Raw genomic sequence first — 17,097 nt, forward strand, 5'->3', positions numbered from 1 at the left:
ATGATAGATAATCTGGAATGGTGCCAAAATGTCTAATCTGGGGGGAAAGGGTCCTAAATCACTTAAAGAAGTCAAACAGCCAGCATTGACACGGAGGGAGTTAGCGAGCCGCCTGCTGCCAAACTGAGGATGAAATTTGAGGCAATATTGTACAAGCACCTTCCTTGGGGGGGACTGATTTTATTAATAAAATCATATGGAATACATAAGGCGTGTTTCAATGGGAATGTCACCTTTTAGGAACTGTGCGGTCGCTCCCTTTTTTTAAGTGCCTTCAGCCTGGCCAGCTCTGCATTATACAGAAGCTAGACTGCGCTCGGCAGGGCAGCCGTCCGGTATTCCACAGCTGAGGGGAGCTCGTGCTCAGACTGTTTTTGGCAGGCTTGTCCCCCAGTAGCTTGCGCCTCGACCGTTATTAGGTGGGCAGCCAATAAGGCACCAAAACAAAGTCCTCGCCCCTTCCCACCTTCACAGGGCAAGCGGGCTTCTCCTACCCCTCCCCCTTTGTTCTGTAATCCCCGGCATGGGGCACTGGTGAGCGTGGCTAACAGAACTAACAGCCTCTGGGGAGTTTTCAGGTCAACCCTCCTTCAGGCTATTAGATGTCCAACCCTTACCCCCACAGAAGGAAAGGCGCTGAGGGGGGGAATGGGGAAATCCTGTCAGACACAGTTCAGTCCCCTTTCCTGACCCTGGCTTGACCCTGTGTTTCCTCACAGCCCCAAAGCTTCCAAGGGAAAGGAGGAGAGGCTGCTCCCCATTGACTCACAGCTCATGGGAGCTGATTTCTATGCATTTTAAACGGGAACTTTCAAAAGATGTTATCACACCAACGGGAGCTGAGAAGAAAAATTAGCTCTCTGCCACAGAGGGTCAGGGTGAAAATACAGAACAAGAAGTTTGTGCTCAATCTGCCATTAAGGGGAGGAGCTTAATAATATTATTCATGCATACCAGGAGGATATAAACAAAAATGACCAGGGCGGAATGGTTTGGGACAGCCATACCAATTGCAAGAAGATTAAAAGCTATGAGAACTTTTTTATTTTGCCTGATAGCTGCCAAAATTTCTCTCATCTCTTTCCTGCCATTGTATTTCCACTTCTGGCAGAGCTCCAGTGTACAGTCTGAATGTCTCTATGAGACTAAGCAACTAGTTTCATGTTTCTGCTTCTATTTTTGCTAAAGCTGATGGTTAAAATGAACATGTAAAGATGATTGTCTCTGCTTATGATGTTGTGTGTGTTTATGATACCCAGTGCCTTTGTGTCTCCCTGGTCACTCAATAACAGACTTAAAAGTGGCCATTCTTCAACAAAAAGACTTCAGAAACAGACTCCAATGAGAAACCGCAGAACTGGAATTAATTTGCAAACTGGACACCATCAAATTAGGCCTGAATAAAGACTGGGAGTGGATGGGTCACTACAAAAACTCAATCATTTCCAGGAGTTAACAAGAACGTCTGAGGAACAGTGGGGGGGGGGGGAGGAGGGAAGGAATAAACAAGGGGAAATAGTTTCACTTAGTATAATGACTCAACTACTCCCAGTCTCTATTCAAGCGTAAGTTAATTGTATCCAATTTGCAAATTAATTCCAATTCAGCAGTCTCTCATTGGAGTCTGTTTTCGAAGTTTTTTTGTTGAAGGATAGTCACTTTGAGATCAGAAATTGAGTGACCAGAGAGATTGAAGTGTTCTCTGACTGGTTTATGAATGTTATAATTCTTGACCTCTGATTTGTGTCCAATTCCTCTCCCCCCCCCCCCCGCCACTGTTCCTCAGAAGTTCTTGTTAACTCCTGGAAATGTACTGGAAATGACCCACCTTGATTATCACTTCAAAAGGTTTTCTCTCCCCCCACCCCACTCTCCTGCTGGTAATAGCTCATCTTAAGTGATCACTCTCCTTACAATGTATATTTTTTCATGGTCTGTGTGTATATAGAATCTCCTCACTGTACTTTCCACTTTATGCATCCGATGAAGTGAGCTGTAGCTCACGAAAGCTTATGCTCAAATAAATTGGTTAGTCTCTAAGGTGCCACAAGTACTCCTTTTCTTTTTTCAAGAAAAAAGGATAGCAACAATAACAATTGCGAATTAAACTTAATTTTAATGGGATAGAGAAAAAGATAATCTGATTTTGAATGGAGAACAATGGCTCTGAGCTATGTATGTAGAATCATAGAATCTCAGGGTTGGAAAGGACCTCAGGAGGTCATCTAGTCCAATCCCCTGCTCAAAGCAGGACCAGTCCCCAATTTTTACCCCAGATCCCAAATGGCGCCTCCCAAGGATTGAACTCACAATCCTGTATTTAGCAGGCCAATGCTCAAACCACTGAGCTATCCCTCCCCCCAATACAATATAATGTAAATGCCCAAATCAGGTTTCATTAACCACTTTACCCTCTTTCAAGTCAAACAAACATTTTATAAGAGGAATAATATAGTGCAGGCTTAGGTAATTGAGCGTATGAAGCTGAAGTACCTGATTTGTGTAGCTGTACTATGATTACAGTATACGTATTATAACTCATTCGTTTACTATTGTATAAGTTAACGGTTGATGCCACCTTTTAATCAGAATATGCAGTGCAATGTCATGAAAGCCTTGTAAGTCATACACTCTCACAAATATCAATAACCATGTTTATTTCTTGTAGAATTTAAAATGTAAAATTCAAACAAGCATACAACATGAGATCCATAGTTTTTAACCGATGTCTTTAAAAATGTTAACAGTTAGAGGTTTTTCTGTTCAATAACATTTTTTCATTTAAAATTGTTTTTAGTTTAATTTGTTATTTAAAATCTGATGAAAAACATTTCCCAGATAGAAAAAAGGCAAGTTACAAAAAGAACAGTTTAACCATGAGTTAGATATACATTAAGGTACAGCCTGTGGTTAGAAAAGTGGGCAGGTTTTGTCTTGCTGTTTATATTTAAAGTACAGTTTTTTTGAAATTTAAAACTATTTCTGTTTAATTGCATGTAAGACTACAATGAAAGTAAAGGCAAAATAGCAGGCTTGTGGATTAGAGTCTCAGGTCTAGAAAGAAAGTGCATGACATGCAGAAAGCCTGCCTAAATGGCATTTAATTATAAACCTTGGGATGAAATTAAATACCTTAATCCTGGAGACTGGAGTTCTTAATACTCAGGACATGCTACTAATTCTGTGAACAGTCTACAGACCACTTTCCCCATGTATTCTTTGTATTGTGTGTATTTAATTTGAGAATTTTTAGAAGAAGTGTGAACTTCATGGTTTTGAAAATTACAGCATATTGTAAACCCACTATTCCTTTTTTCTCAATTCACAATAATTCAATGGGGGGAATTCTCCCATATTCTAAATATCTAGTTATTTTTTTCAGGTTTCAGAGTAGCAGCCATGTTAGTCTGTATCCGCAAAAAGAACAGGAGGACTTGTGGCACCTTAGAGACTAACAAATTTGTTAGAGCATAAGCTTTCGTGGGCTACAGCCCACTTCATTGGATGCATAGAATGGAACATATAGTAAGAAGATATATATACACATATGGAGAAGGTGGAAGTTGCCATACAAACTGTAAGAGGCTAATTAATTAAGATGAGCTGTTATCAGCAGGAGAAAAAAAACTTTTGTAGCGATAATCAAGATTGTCATTTAGACAGTTGACAAGAAGGTGTGAGGATACTTAACATGGGGAAATAGATTCAATATGTGTACTGACCCAGCCATTCCCAGTCTCTATTCAAACCCAAGTTAATGGTATTTAGTTTGCATATTAATTCAAGCTCAGCAGTTTCTCACTGGAGTCCGTTTTTGAAGCTTTTCTGTTGCAAAATTGCCACCCTTAAGTCTTTTACTGAGTGGCCAGAGAGGTCGAAGTGTTCTCCTACCGGTTTTTGAATGTTATGATTCCTGATGTCAGATTTGTGTCCGTTTATTCTTTTGCGTAGAGACTGTCCAGTTTGGCCGATGTACATGGCAGAGGGGCATTGCTGGCACATGATGGCATATATCACATTGGTAGATGTGCAGGTGAACGAGCCCCTGATGGCGTGGCTAATGTGATTAGGTCCTATGATGGTGTCACTTGAATAAATATGTGGACAGAGTTGGCATTGGGCTTTGTTGCAAGGATAGGTTCCTGGGTTAGTGTTTTTGTTGTGTGGTGTGTGGTTGCTGGAGAGTATTTGCTTCAGGTTGGGGGGCTGTCTGTAAGCGAGGACTGGTCTGTCTCCCAAGATCTGTGAGAGTGAGGGATCATTTTTCAGGATAGATTGTAGATCTTTGATGTGCTGGAGAGGTTTTAGTTGGGGGCTGAAGGTGACAGCTAGTGGCATTCTGTTATTTTCTTTGTCCTCTGTACAGTGGCCAAACCCGACAGTCTCTACGCAAAAGAAAGCTTATGCTCTAATAAATTTGTTAGTCTCTAAGGTGCCACAAGTCCTCCTTTTCTTTTTGCTAGTTCTTTTTGTTAGTCTTTAAATGTATCCTCTGATAGGTGAGCTAAAAATATTTTGTAGTGGGGATGTGTTTGTACAGAATGCAGAATCTGCACCCTGCCTCCTCCTTTCTTTAAAAAGTTTGGATCTAGATACAGACTTGCCAGCTCACACTTATTCCTGTGATGTGCTGAAATAGGGCACTGAATCTGAACATCCCCAGCCCTGTACTTTGGGGAAATTTAGATTCAGAGCCAAGTATATATTGGAACTCCATGAACTCCATCTACATCTGAGCTTTGGCTACATCTCTACTTTTTATATATATTTCACCACCTATAGCAAACAATTTTCAGATGGTAAATTTTGATCACCACCAGCCTGGCTAGGATTTCAATGGGTGGCCTAGAAGTGGAAATCTATTATATTAACCATTCTTTATCCATTCCCCTGTGGTCTAAACATTTTGCTTCTAGGTGAGGATGTAGACAAAACTGTCCTGTTATGGAATAAATCTCTCCAGTGTCTAAGAATGTTATAGAAACTTTGCCGGTAGAAGGGAAGGAGAAATTAAGCAGCAAACAGTTGGTGTTGTGCTCCTTTAACCTCAGCTGAAGAATTGGCCCTGAATTCTCATTTGTATCTATTTATAATGAAATGACGGGGCTGAGTGTCCGCAGAGCTTAACTATGGCTGATCGTAAGGGGATTGGAATAGTGTGGTCAGCATTGCCAGCCCCAAGTGTTCAAAAATCAAGTCTGACCCTCCAAAATCAGAAGATTGGTTTAACCATCACAAGGTTTTCTAAAAACAATACATTTTGAGTCTTTTTTCATTTTTCTTCTGGTTTCTGAGCCTTCATGGTTCACTCTTTCCGGGTTCTCTGCAGCCACGCGGACTAGAAACTTACCTTTCTAACAATAAAAGCTACAACTCTCACATATTCACATGACTACATGAAGTGGGACTGTAAGAAAAATTATTGCAAGACCAGCAATACTGTGCTGTAAGGGCATGCAGCCCAACAGGGATGTGTCCTGGGGTTCTAGCTAGGATCTGCAATTGCCAAGCACCAATTATCTGGCCGTATAATTTTAAGAAAGCAGGACGAACATTGTGATTACAGTTGTCTCCTTCGCAACCCTGGCCTACCTTTGATCCTGAAAAATGATATTCTATGGTCTGATTCTGGACTCTGTCCATGATCTAGCAAAGTACTTAAGCTCTGCCTTAATTTTAAGTACATGAACAGCCTCACTGATATTAAATTTAAGCACATGCTTAAGTGCTTGCCTGAATCCAGCCCAGAGCACCATGCAGGTTGGGGTCTGTTATGAAAGAGTGTTTGTTTATGTGTCCAGATCAGCATTTGTCTATAGCACCCATTATAGTTAAGAATGCATAAAGACTTCATAACCCCTTGTTCTCACATGTTCTTAATTTACTCATTCTCATTTTGGGCTGAAACTTTCAAAGCTTTGTCTGTGTCCAAAGGTGAATTTCTTGGGAAGGTTTGAGAGAAATCCATTAAGTTTTTTTTTGAATTATGTAAGCAGGAAAAAAACATATTTGTTTCTGCTCTAAAAAGAAACTTCTTTGCACGTGGAAAACTCAAACAGCTGAACTCTAAAAGCTGAATCTTCCCATCTGGCTAGTTCTCACTGAGGAATAGTTTCCTGGTTACACTGGTGTGTGTGGGTTTGTAATATGCAATTATAAACAACTGAAAAATAAGTTAAGATTACACTTGTTAGTGTTTTGTGAACTATTGGAGTAGCGAAAACACAGAACATCATTGTTAGTTGCATATGTGGTTTTGTGCTGCTATCTCAGAGGAGTGCAACACTTGCATACACTTGAGACCTTGTACAACTATAGAAGTGCACCGTAAAATCATTATAGAATTTCGTTTTAGCAGCCCATCCACACTATAATGACAACCAGGATTTTAAACTGGTTTGTGGCATGGTCACTTTAACCATTTGTAAGCAGAGTCAGGATGAGCTCTACCCTGACATCTGGTGGTGAACTGTGGCGAGTTGTGGAAAAGAACTTTAGGGGCTGATCTTGTTTGCATAGGCACACCCACCCCGCCTAGCATGAGCCCACAGCAGCCCAAATGGTCACTTGGGCTGCTGTGGGATCCCCAGTTTCTCTGTTATTGGGGCAGGAAGAATAAAGTGTTGTTACCCTGATTATGTGAATCGAAGACAGTGGAACTGTTTTATGACAGAGGGACTCACTGTCGGCTGGGTGGCACTCGCTGGACAGGGGACATGGGTTCCAGGGCCCAGTGAATTGAGAGATGCTGGAGACAGGAATTTGTACCTGGTGGTGTGGGTCACTTTTGAGGGCCTGAAACACCAGTTGTATCTCCTCCTCTCTCCGCTGTGGAATATCAGAGCTAATATTGGTTCTATGAGGAGTCTAGTTACAGGCTGCTGAGCTGAATTCACTTGGGGCCAACGGTGCACCAGCCCTGAGGTTCCCCTACTACAAGCTGAACTCACTAAAGAGCTAAAATTACTAAGAGCTGAAATCACTGAGTGCTGTGTGAAGTAGTGCGGAGGCCTGAAGATATATTGCTGAGTAGCTGGCAGAGCAGAGCAGTTTGTGGGACGACTGGCGGAGCGGCTGGCGGAGCAGTTTGCAGGACGACTGGCGGAGCAGAGCGGCTGGTGGAGCGGAGCAGTTTGCGGGACGGCTGGAGCGGCTCATGGGATGGCTGGTGGAGCGGAGCGGCTGGTGGGGTGGCTCGTGGTGAAGGCTGCAACAGAACTCCACGGAGAGGTGGGGCAGTCGGTCTTGGACCACGTAAGGTGCCCCTTAACACCCCCATTTTCACCCAGGCTGGGAGGAAAGACTCTGCAGATAAACCTGTGAACTCTGGGGCTGCACTGACGAGGGACAGAGACTTTTGGGTTGTTGGACTTTTGGGACTTTGGGTGATTTTGGGTTGCTGGACTCAAGAACCAAAGGGAAAGGGCTCGGCCCAGTTTGCTGGGGTGGGTCTTTGCTCATGGTTTGGTTTATGAACCCTAGTTGTGATGTTTTCCCACTTCAATGCTGATGTCGTTTACCTCATGTTGTTAAAGATTTTCTGCTACACCGAGACTCTGTGCTTGCGAGATGGAAAGTATTACCTCTTTGAGGCACTCAGGGGTGTGTGTAAGATTTTCCCAGGTCACTGGGTGGGGGCTCGAGCCGGTTTTGCATTGCGTTGTTGAGAGGAAACCCCTATGTAATGAACCCGGCCCTTGCGGCTATCAACTTGGCCTGGCAGAAGGGTTACACATTTATGAAGTAACATTGTTCATTTGTTTCCACACCATGGAATTTGTACCATCACAACCATGTTTGCACATCCGAATCTACAACATTGACCAACTGTGTTTCTATAAGTACAGCTACTGGGGAGATGAAGTCCTGGAGGATGTACACACAGAGCAGCTTCAATAGCTTATGGGGCAATGCACTCTGGGATGCCCTACCTTACAAATATCTAGGAATGAAGACAATCTAAGCTAGTTACACAGGCAAAGATAGGGGTCCTGTCTGTACTGCACTACCAAGTGTTTACAGGAAGACAAATGTTACAGACCAGGATAATGCAAGCGTGAAAAACTGCTATCTATCATGCTTACTAAATTAGTTTTAATTACATGGTGTGGGACACAAACTATGAGCCAAATCCTCAGCTGGTATAAGCTGGCATAGTGCCACTGGATGGAACGATAGTTAGAGCTACCCATGCCACTAGCTGGTTACAAACTAGATTCCAAGTTGTAATGCAGACATAGTGTTAGTCTCCCCTTAAAAAACGACAAAAATGGAAAACAGAATGCAAAAATACACATTATGCAATACTAAGGTTTCAAATTTATGCCCTGATCCTACAAACCCAATAGGACTATTCACACATATAAAGTTATTCACTTGCACAAGTCTTTAAAGTTTCAGGGCCTTAAACACTAAAGTTAGGCAATCAGAAGGGAAGAGGTTCTCAAGTAACATTAAATCACCCACATTGCCACTACACTACCGCTACATACTAAGGTCTGGATTTTAAAACCTTACCTAGTCATGAAATTTTACTTATTAGGTGATACATGCATAGGTTAATATGGAATAGGAATGTGTTAGGGTTCACCTAGCAAACTTATGCACTTCCAGATTTTTTTGGCATTTAAAGTTGTAACTTTGACATGGTCACGATGTCATTTTTGTTTAGCATTCATAGACTTATTTGTAAAGTGTTTTCCTTGACAGTAATCATCTTTGTGTGGTTTTCTGGGGTTTTTTGGAGGGTGAGGGTGGTGTGGTCTGTTTGTTTGTTTGTTCGTTTGTAAATTAACCCTATATGATCTGTGTATTTTGGCAAGTACCTTGCAGAAAAGTCTTTTTGTTTGATCGGTGTTTATTTTTCAAAACTAAGCACCTTTTATACTTACAGACTGGCTTCTGTGAAGTGTCTTTCAGCTTGAATTTGAAAGGTAATCAGTCATACTGGGAAGAGTAGCATACATCACAATTTCCTTTCCTTGAAGGAGATGGGATAGCTTTGGGTTGCTGCTTAAACAGTCAGGTTCTTTGAAGTCCATCAAGTTACTCGAGATTTACAATGGTGTAACTAGAACTGAAAATTTTTCCTACTGTATTTTTCCACTCAGTTGCACCTCCCAGGACCGTCACCTGTGTAAACGTAAACTTGTCTCCAGGTGACTCTCTGTTTATGTGATGTATGGGTGTGCATTACCAAAGGAAAGGAACTGCCTGGCACTAAACTTTGAACTGGTGAGAAAACATATTACTGAAATAATCATTATCAATGGAGATTTTCAAATAACAGTAATCATGTAGTCATTACCAAGATAAAGAGCAACCTCTCCAATAAAAATAATCCAACCAATATAAATTTGTTTGTCTAAGGTGGGAGGAAGCTGAATCTGTTTGTAGATGTTAATAAATAGACTAGGTCAGCAATTTAACTTGCACCAATGGCATTCATGGGGATGGACTTTTAATCTGCTTTCATTTTCTTAATACACAGACAGATGGGGATGAGAGGCGGTGGGTTGCTTCGTCAACCCCTTTTCACGGATGGATCAGAGCCATTACTTGTTCAGATTAGCTGAGAAGTCTGGCACAAGGCAATCTTCAGCTCCTGGCAGTTAATTCACTACTGAGCAGAGGTTCTTCCCGAGGACTATCCTGATCTCCTCCAGGGAGGAGTGAAGACATTATTTCTGTTTGCAGAGTGCACTTCCCACTCTATGGAACTAATGCTTCAAGACTGGCTCAGCTCTGAAGGGTGTCTCTAAATCCAGGGAAAGGAGAAAGCTGTTGCAATTGGGGGACCCAGACATGTACTGCTGAATGAAGAGACCCTGCAAACACTGCCGCCAAGGCATGAGCCCTACTAGGGGCAATTGTCAGAGAGCGAGTCTGCTGAGTGCTTTAGTCATCGGGGAAAGCAAGAAAATGAGCATCACGGAGGGATTTAATTCATCAGCTCTGGTGTGTGGACAAAAGAAATGTATGATCTGGGGGGGAAAGATTTCCAGTTTCCTCTGAAGATCAACCACGCTGGGGCCCACGTGCTGCCCATGCTACACAGCACGGTGCCCTGGTGAGTGTGCTCAACATCTTCTGTGGAAGGGATGCAGCTAAAGCTCTCAGTATCCATCTCCGGACTCTCAGGAGCCCCTCCAAGAAACTTTCCAGTGTGAGTTCTATTAAAGTATCCCTGGTGTTACTAAGAAAGCAGCAGCCCCATGACTCCAGCTTGCTCTCTGAGTCCTGCCTTTCTTACATAACTCCGGTGGGCATTACATGCAACCAAACAGGGGTCGTGTGATGATCAATGCCACCCCTTGGACCATTACTAACTCCCAGTCTTGCTCTGCTGTAGTTGGCTGAAAAGTTCTGCTCTACAAAGCTCTTCTGCGTGACCTGGCAAGTCCTATCCTGCCATGTATGCACTATGCTCTGTGGTAGGGCTTTCTGTGCACAGTCTGGTCAAAGGACGAATAAAAGGGAGGGAGGAAGGTAAAAAGACTCAGGCTAGAGAGATTGCTCCTGGCCGTGGTAAGCATGGGACTGATCCCAGCTCCAAAGGAAGATCGTTCTGCAGTCCTGCTAGCACCAGGCATGGAAATTCTATTAGGAGGAACAGCTCAGCATCAGAGCCGGCCTTGGCTTGCTTACAGGTGAGAAGCAACGACACTCGGCAAAAACGGACACATGGACACGGGCACAATGGCATTGTGCAGGACAGAATCAGCTTAAGCAAGGTTTGAGAACATATCAGTTATCTGTGGTGGAAACCCAATAGTATCTGTTGGGTCTACGCTGGCTTCACTAAGACCAGAAATGTTGTTTCTGTTATTAGGGCCAACGGAAACGAGGAGGGCTATATAATATATATAGGTGTCCTAAAGAGCGCTGTCCAAGGTGGATAATTAAATCAATTGGCAGCAGAACATTTTCCGTTTGGGAGGAGTGCCTCAAAAGCAAGGCATTTAAGGGGGCATGTAGGCAGAAAATTATTAGACTAGGAGATTTTAGTTCCCTAGCCTCTTATTCCTGGTTCTGCCACCTGTACCATCCAGGCTCCTCAGTGCCCTCTTCAGGAGCTAGAGCAAAGGTCCACAAACTGTAGGGCACGCCCTCCTCGGAGGAACGTTCAGGGGGCATGGTGGGGCCTGAGGCAGTCCCCACCGGGGGTGGGGAGGGATCACTACCCAGCCCCACTCCACCCCCAGCTCTGCTCTGGCCCCACCCACAGCTGTGACCCCGGCTTCCAGCCCCACATCTGGCCCCACGCCCAGCCTCAGCCCCCAACCGTGGCCCGGCTGTAGCTCCGTTCGTGGCCATGGCCCCACTCCTAGCCCCAACCTCAGCCCCCTACCCCTGTCTGCGTCCTCCCACCCCCCTGGGAGCCATGACCCTGCTCCCAGCCCTGGCTCCCGGGGGGGCACAGACAGGGGAAGGTGGGGCACAACCTGAAAAGTTTGGGGACCACTGAGTATGCCAAGCAATCCATATTTTAAAGACTTATTTTTGTAATGCCGTTGTTTTCATTTTTCTTAGACAAAAAACAAGGTTTTATATATAGTCGCATTATAAAAATCTTAACCATCACAAATGGAAGACTGATATTTTAAAAGCAAACTAAAACCTTGACTGTATTATTCTGCTTCATTGTCTGTTTAGATTTCTCTCTTGCAAATGGGTTTACATACGGTAAAAATGCAAGTTACATTATAGGGGAATTTGTAGCCAAACCTGTTCACTACATTCTTCTGCTAAAGTAACTGATTGTAGGGAGGGGCCTTCAGTATTGCATTAGCCAAATGAGACATTTTTCATTAATAGCACCCTGTTTTGCCAGTAAAATTTTGACTGATTGCTTAAAGGAACACATACATAATGCACCTTTCTTATGCTTCTCTTTTCTACAAAATCTCTGAAACAAGAAGTGAAGGATGTATGAGTGGGGCAGTGCCTGTTTTAAAACAAAAATTAAGATCTTGCACGTAATGGGGAATGCAGCGCTGGTATCAGGCAGCAACCCATCAGTTAAGGGGTTTGCTTAATAGTCATTGTGCATCCTCTGTAAAAGTGCCCTTTGGTAAAATTTCACTGCCCACTGTCACATCACTACATTCTCTTTAAAGCCTGGTATGGAGGCTGAAAATGGTAAATCCAATGGTTAAATATGGGGCCTGATTCTCCTCTCTCTTACACCAATGTAAATCAGGAATAACACCATGGAAGCCAAAGAGGTTACACAGGTGGAGAGAACCAGGCCTTCCTTTTTACACCTTAAAAAATCAACAGACCACTACAAGATATAATACCTTTGCAGTGCTAGGCCTGCCTGCAAGTCAAAAGCCATATCTTTTTGTTTTCAGACTGTGTGATTTTCTGTAGTGGAGCTTCCATTTATCTTGTTTTTTTCCTTCTTCCACACAAAGGGCCAGGACATGCCTCTGCAAATCTTCATGCACAAGCGTCTTCCAGGTGTGGATCTCCCTGTGATGGGGCGTTCGCCCCACGCTGGCATGAAGGGGGTTAATAGAGCCTTAGGGAGGCTGTGCAGGAAGCAGCCAATAGGAGAGGGGCTGTGAGGATCAGCCATTCAGGGCCCAGTGGGCACATATAAGAAGAGCCGCGGGGCAGAGCACAGTCAGTAGCTGTCTGGAGCTCAAGGAGGTAAACTTGTGTTTGCAGTAGGCTGCAAACCTGTCACACGTTGGACAGAGCAGTGCAGGCAGGAACCTGAGGAGAGGAGAAGGAGAAGGGCTGCAGAGACTGAGTAGGGTGAAGTGGCCCAGGGAAATGCAGTGATAGTAGAGGTAAAGGAACGCAGTAAGTGACTGCAGTTCAGAGGACCCCTGGGCTGGGACCTGGAGCAGTGGGCAGGCCTGGGCTTCTCCCCCGAGTTGCCACTGTGGGAAGTGCCTGGACAGTTGTCTGCAGGGCCCCTGGAAGAAGGGAGCACAGACTGTGACATGGACAGAGGGCTGTGTCATGAAGAGGGCGCTGCAGTCCGTGGAGTTACATGGATGTGAGAGCAGATGTGATGATGGCTGAGATACACTTGGGAGAGGCTTTAACAACCTGTGAAGCTAATCCCCAAAATGGCCAGCAGGAGGTGCCAGTGTGGTGAGTGGTGCCCTGTCACACTCCCCTCTTCTACTGAAGGGGGACTCCACAATATGCTTTCTTTGTGTGGTCTAAGAACTTTGCTTGAAAAGGGTGTGGAGACCGAGCAGGCCAGGGGGTCGGGTTTAGAGAGGATGCAGATCATCCCACCACCCCGATCCAGCCTTGTGGATGTTATGAGAAAGGGTAATTAGTGCCAGAACTGCTGGAGCCCAGAACAAGTGTGAGACACAAGACCCTTGTGAAAATGGTGCTGATATCTCCCAAGGATCCACCAGGCTTATGGGCTGGCCTGCACCCTTTTTCCTTGTAGGGTCAAACCGTAACCTGTGATGGGACAATTTGGGGGGAATCTCTGTGAGGGAATCCTTGTAGAGATGTTCCCCCTGAAGTCCCCATCTGTGGCTTTTAATGAGGGGCCTAACCCCAAAATATGGAGTCATTAAAGCTAGCTAGTTTTGAATTGGTAATATGATTATACTTTGAGGAGACAAAGTGACCTGTTGACTGTGAAATTCGTACATGAAAACTCTAATTTTTACAGTACATTACTTTTTCATAGACAGTATTTGAAAAAAACAATAAAATTACATATGTATTTAATGGTATAGAGTCATCAAAGTGTAGGACTGGAAGGGACTTCAATAGAATAGGTCTTCTAGTCCAGTGCTCTGTGCTCAAGTTAGGACTAAGTAATAACCAGACCATCCCTGACAGGTGTTTGTCTAACCTGTTCTTAAAAATCTCCAATGATGGAGATTCCACAACCTCCCTAGGCAATTTGTCAGGGTAATTAAGCACTGGAACAATCAGGAAGTTGCCTCCCCTATCCCCTCATCCAGGGCTTAATTTGTCCCCAGGCTTGGCAGGGCTGAGTAAGTCTGCTGTGAAAAGTGATGTTTGTATTTTAATATAACTTTTCATAACGGACTTACTAGCTAGCAATAAATAAATTACAATGATTTGGACGTGTGTATGTGCATATTTATTTGTTTTTCTAAAAGCTAATTAAGTATTTTAGGAAAGAGTGTGAGAGCGGCCACCAGCAAGAGTTGGTGGCCGCACTCCGAGGCTACCAAAAAATTTGTCCTGAGAATTCCTGTTATAAATCATTGATGAAGATATTGAACAGAACTGGACCCAAAACTGATCCCTGAAGGACCCTCTAGATCCAGCTTCACTGTGAACCACTGATAACAACTCTCTGGGAACCAGTTATGCACCAACTTTATAGTAGCTCCATCTAGATTGTATTTCCATTGATGAGAAGGTCATGAGAGACAGTATCAAAAGCCTTACTAAAGACAAGATATACACGTCTACCACTTCCCCCCTATCTACAAGGCTTGTTACCCTGTCAAAGAAAGTTATTAGGTTGGTCTGACATGATTTGTTCTTGACAAATTATTGTCTTCTAGGTGTTTGCAAATTGATTGCTTGATTTGCTCCATTATCTTTCCGGATACAGAAGTTAAGCTGACTGGTCTGTAATTCCCCGGGTTGTCCTTATTCCCTTTTTTATAGAATGGCACTATATTTGCTCTCTTCCAGTCCTCCTGTCTTCCATGAGTTTTCAAAGATAATCGCTAATAGCTCAGCTATCCCCTCAGTCAGCTCCTGAAATACTGTTAGATGTATTTCATCAGGCCCTGATGACTTGAGGACATCTAACTTGTCTAAGTAACTTTTAACTTGTTCTTTGCCTATTTTAGCCTTAGATCCTACCTCACTTTCACTGGCGTTCACTATGTTAGATGTCCGATCGCTACTAACCTTCTTGCTGAAAACGGAAACAAAAAAGGCATTTAGCATTCCCCCATTTCTAATTTTTCTGTTATTGTTTCCTCCCCCCCCCCCAATTGATTAATGGGCCTACCCTGTCCTTGGTCTTCCTCTTGCTTCTAATATATTTGTAGAATTTTTTCTTGTTCACTTTTTTGTCTCTAGCTAGTTTAATGTCATTACACGCCTTGGCCTTTCTAATTATGTCCCTACATGCTTGTGTTTATATTCATCCTTTGTAATTTGACAGTTTCCACTTTTTGCAGGACTTCTTTTTTTTTTTTTTTTTTTTTAGTGTCAGCTCACTGAAGCTCTCCTGGTTAAGCCAGGGTGGTCTCTGGCCAGACTTCCCGTCTTTCCTGTGCAGTGGGATAGTTTACTCTTATGCCCTTAATAATGTCTCTGAAAAACTGCCAACTCTCTCAAACTGTTTTTTCCTCTTAGACTTGCTTGCCATGGCTCTTACCTACCAACTCCCTGAGTCTGCTAAAGTCTGCCTTCTTGAAATCCATTTACTGAACTGTAGTTAAGATAAAGTAAAATACATTTTATGCATATTAATTGGGTACAACTGTTTGTATATTTCATTGTATTATAACAAGAAAAAGGAAGGTGAGACAGTGGTCCCAATTGACTCCACGAACAACTTACTCAAAATTAAGTACATTTTATTAATTTAACCTTGGGGGAATTTGCAATGGATTTGTGGCTATTCTTTCACCTGTAAAGAGTAGCACTCCATTCATGTGGGAATCAGAACTAGCACTCAAGTAAACAGAGCGCAATTACTTAAGGATAGATTGTCCATGCATAAGTATGCCCTGTGAAAGGGGCTGCATATAGCTTGCACCATTCCAAGAGGAGGCACAGGAAAGGAAGCATGTCCCAGTAACAGATAGAACAGCATCCCTGCAGCTGCTCAGCTGGCCTGCACACTGGAGAAGTGAAGTCAATGCTTGGCCCGCTCCCCACCTCCTTGCTCCCGGGGGAAGTAGCTGTTATAAAGTGCTTCTCTCTATGTGTCTAGATCCTGGGGAGGCTGTGCAAGGGTGGGGTTTACTCTCTCTTAGGTCCCTGCGCAGCCATGTAGGTTGGGTCATAATCTGAGCCTTACCGTAGGGAGTAATATCATTGGTATAACTGCAGTTAATTTTTAACAAACTGCCCCAAAAATGTGTAAATCAAAATAAGCCTGTTTGCAGTTTCTAGAGAAGAGCCCTTTTAAAAATAATCCTCAAGGTTTCTTCTTTTATACCTATTATTTTGAGGCATTTCAATTGCCTAGCATTAAAACACATGGCCAGATGTAGCGACATACACTCTGTGTGGCAGTAGTACATGATATGTGTTAGTATAGTGTGTTTCTGTCTCATTAACAGGTTAGACTTGGGAACTTTAGACATAAAAGCTGAAGAATCATGCTGTACTATAATAGCTTGTTTACACTGCTGATTAGCAGAAACAAGCAGCGGGTAGTAACTACTTGATGCTTGTAAACTCTCATCAGGAGACACTAAATTGTTATAACTGGTAGAAAATGTTCTGAGCAAAACTTCCTTGCTGTTAAAAAGAAAAGGAGGACTTGTGGCACCCTAGAGACTAACACATTTATTTGAGCATAAGCTTTCGTGAGCTACAGCTCACTTCATCGGATGCATTCAGTGGAAATGCGTCCGAGGAAGTGAGCTGTAGCTCATGAAAGCTTAGGCTCAAATAAATTGGTTAGTCCCTAAGGTGCCACAAGTCCTCCTGTTCTTTTTGCGAATACAGACTAACACGGCTGCTACTCTGGTTCCCTGTTGTTGACTACCATGACCCCTAATGGTGGCAGCAGGTACTAATGCCACTGAAGCAAATAGCAATGTTACTCACTGACCTCTCAGGGTTCTGCAGGGAGACCAAAATCTAGCAACCAATATCTAGCAACCAAAGCAGTTCAACAGGAATGCTAATTAATTTTGTTGGGAAATATCCTAGTTCTTATTACGCACATGCATACTATAATTATTCACCTACTGTGTTTTGACTGTGTGACTTTGAATTTGTACTTGTAAAGTGTGACGTAAGTGAACCAGTTTTATGCATTACCTTCTGTCGCATTTTTCTTCGTATGGCTATACCTGTTTCATTAACATAGGAAATATCGGTCTCCCTTAAATGCACTGGAGGAATTACGTGTAAACCCTAAAATGATGCTACGTTAGT

At 43.2% G+C, this 17,097-nt stretch overlaps 1 protein-coding gene across 1 annotated transcript in view; it reads left to right on the plus strand.

Moving 5' to 3' along the window:
- The window catches only part of CNGB1 (cyclic nucleotide gated channel subunit beta 1), a 69,410-nt gene extending 59,411 nt beyond the window's left edge, over positions 1–9,999 (plus strand). Inside the window, exon 22 of the transcript XR_012641548.1 lies at positions 9,491–9,999. The gene's annotated coding sequence lies outside the window, so the exon portion shown is untranslated. The remainder of the gene's footprint in view (positions 1–9,490) is intronic.
- The last annotated feature ends 7,098 nt before the right edge of the window (positions 10,000–17,097 follow it).

This window comes from Natator depressus, chromosome 12 (assembly GCF_965152275.1).
Source record: "Natator depressus isolate rNatDep1 chromosome 12, rNatDep2.hap1, whole genome shotgun sequence".
Taxonomy (NCBI): Eukaryota; Metazoa; Chordata; order Testudines; family Cheloniidae; genus Natator; species Natator depressus.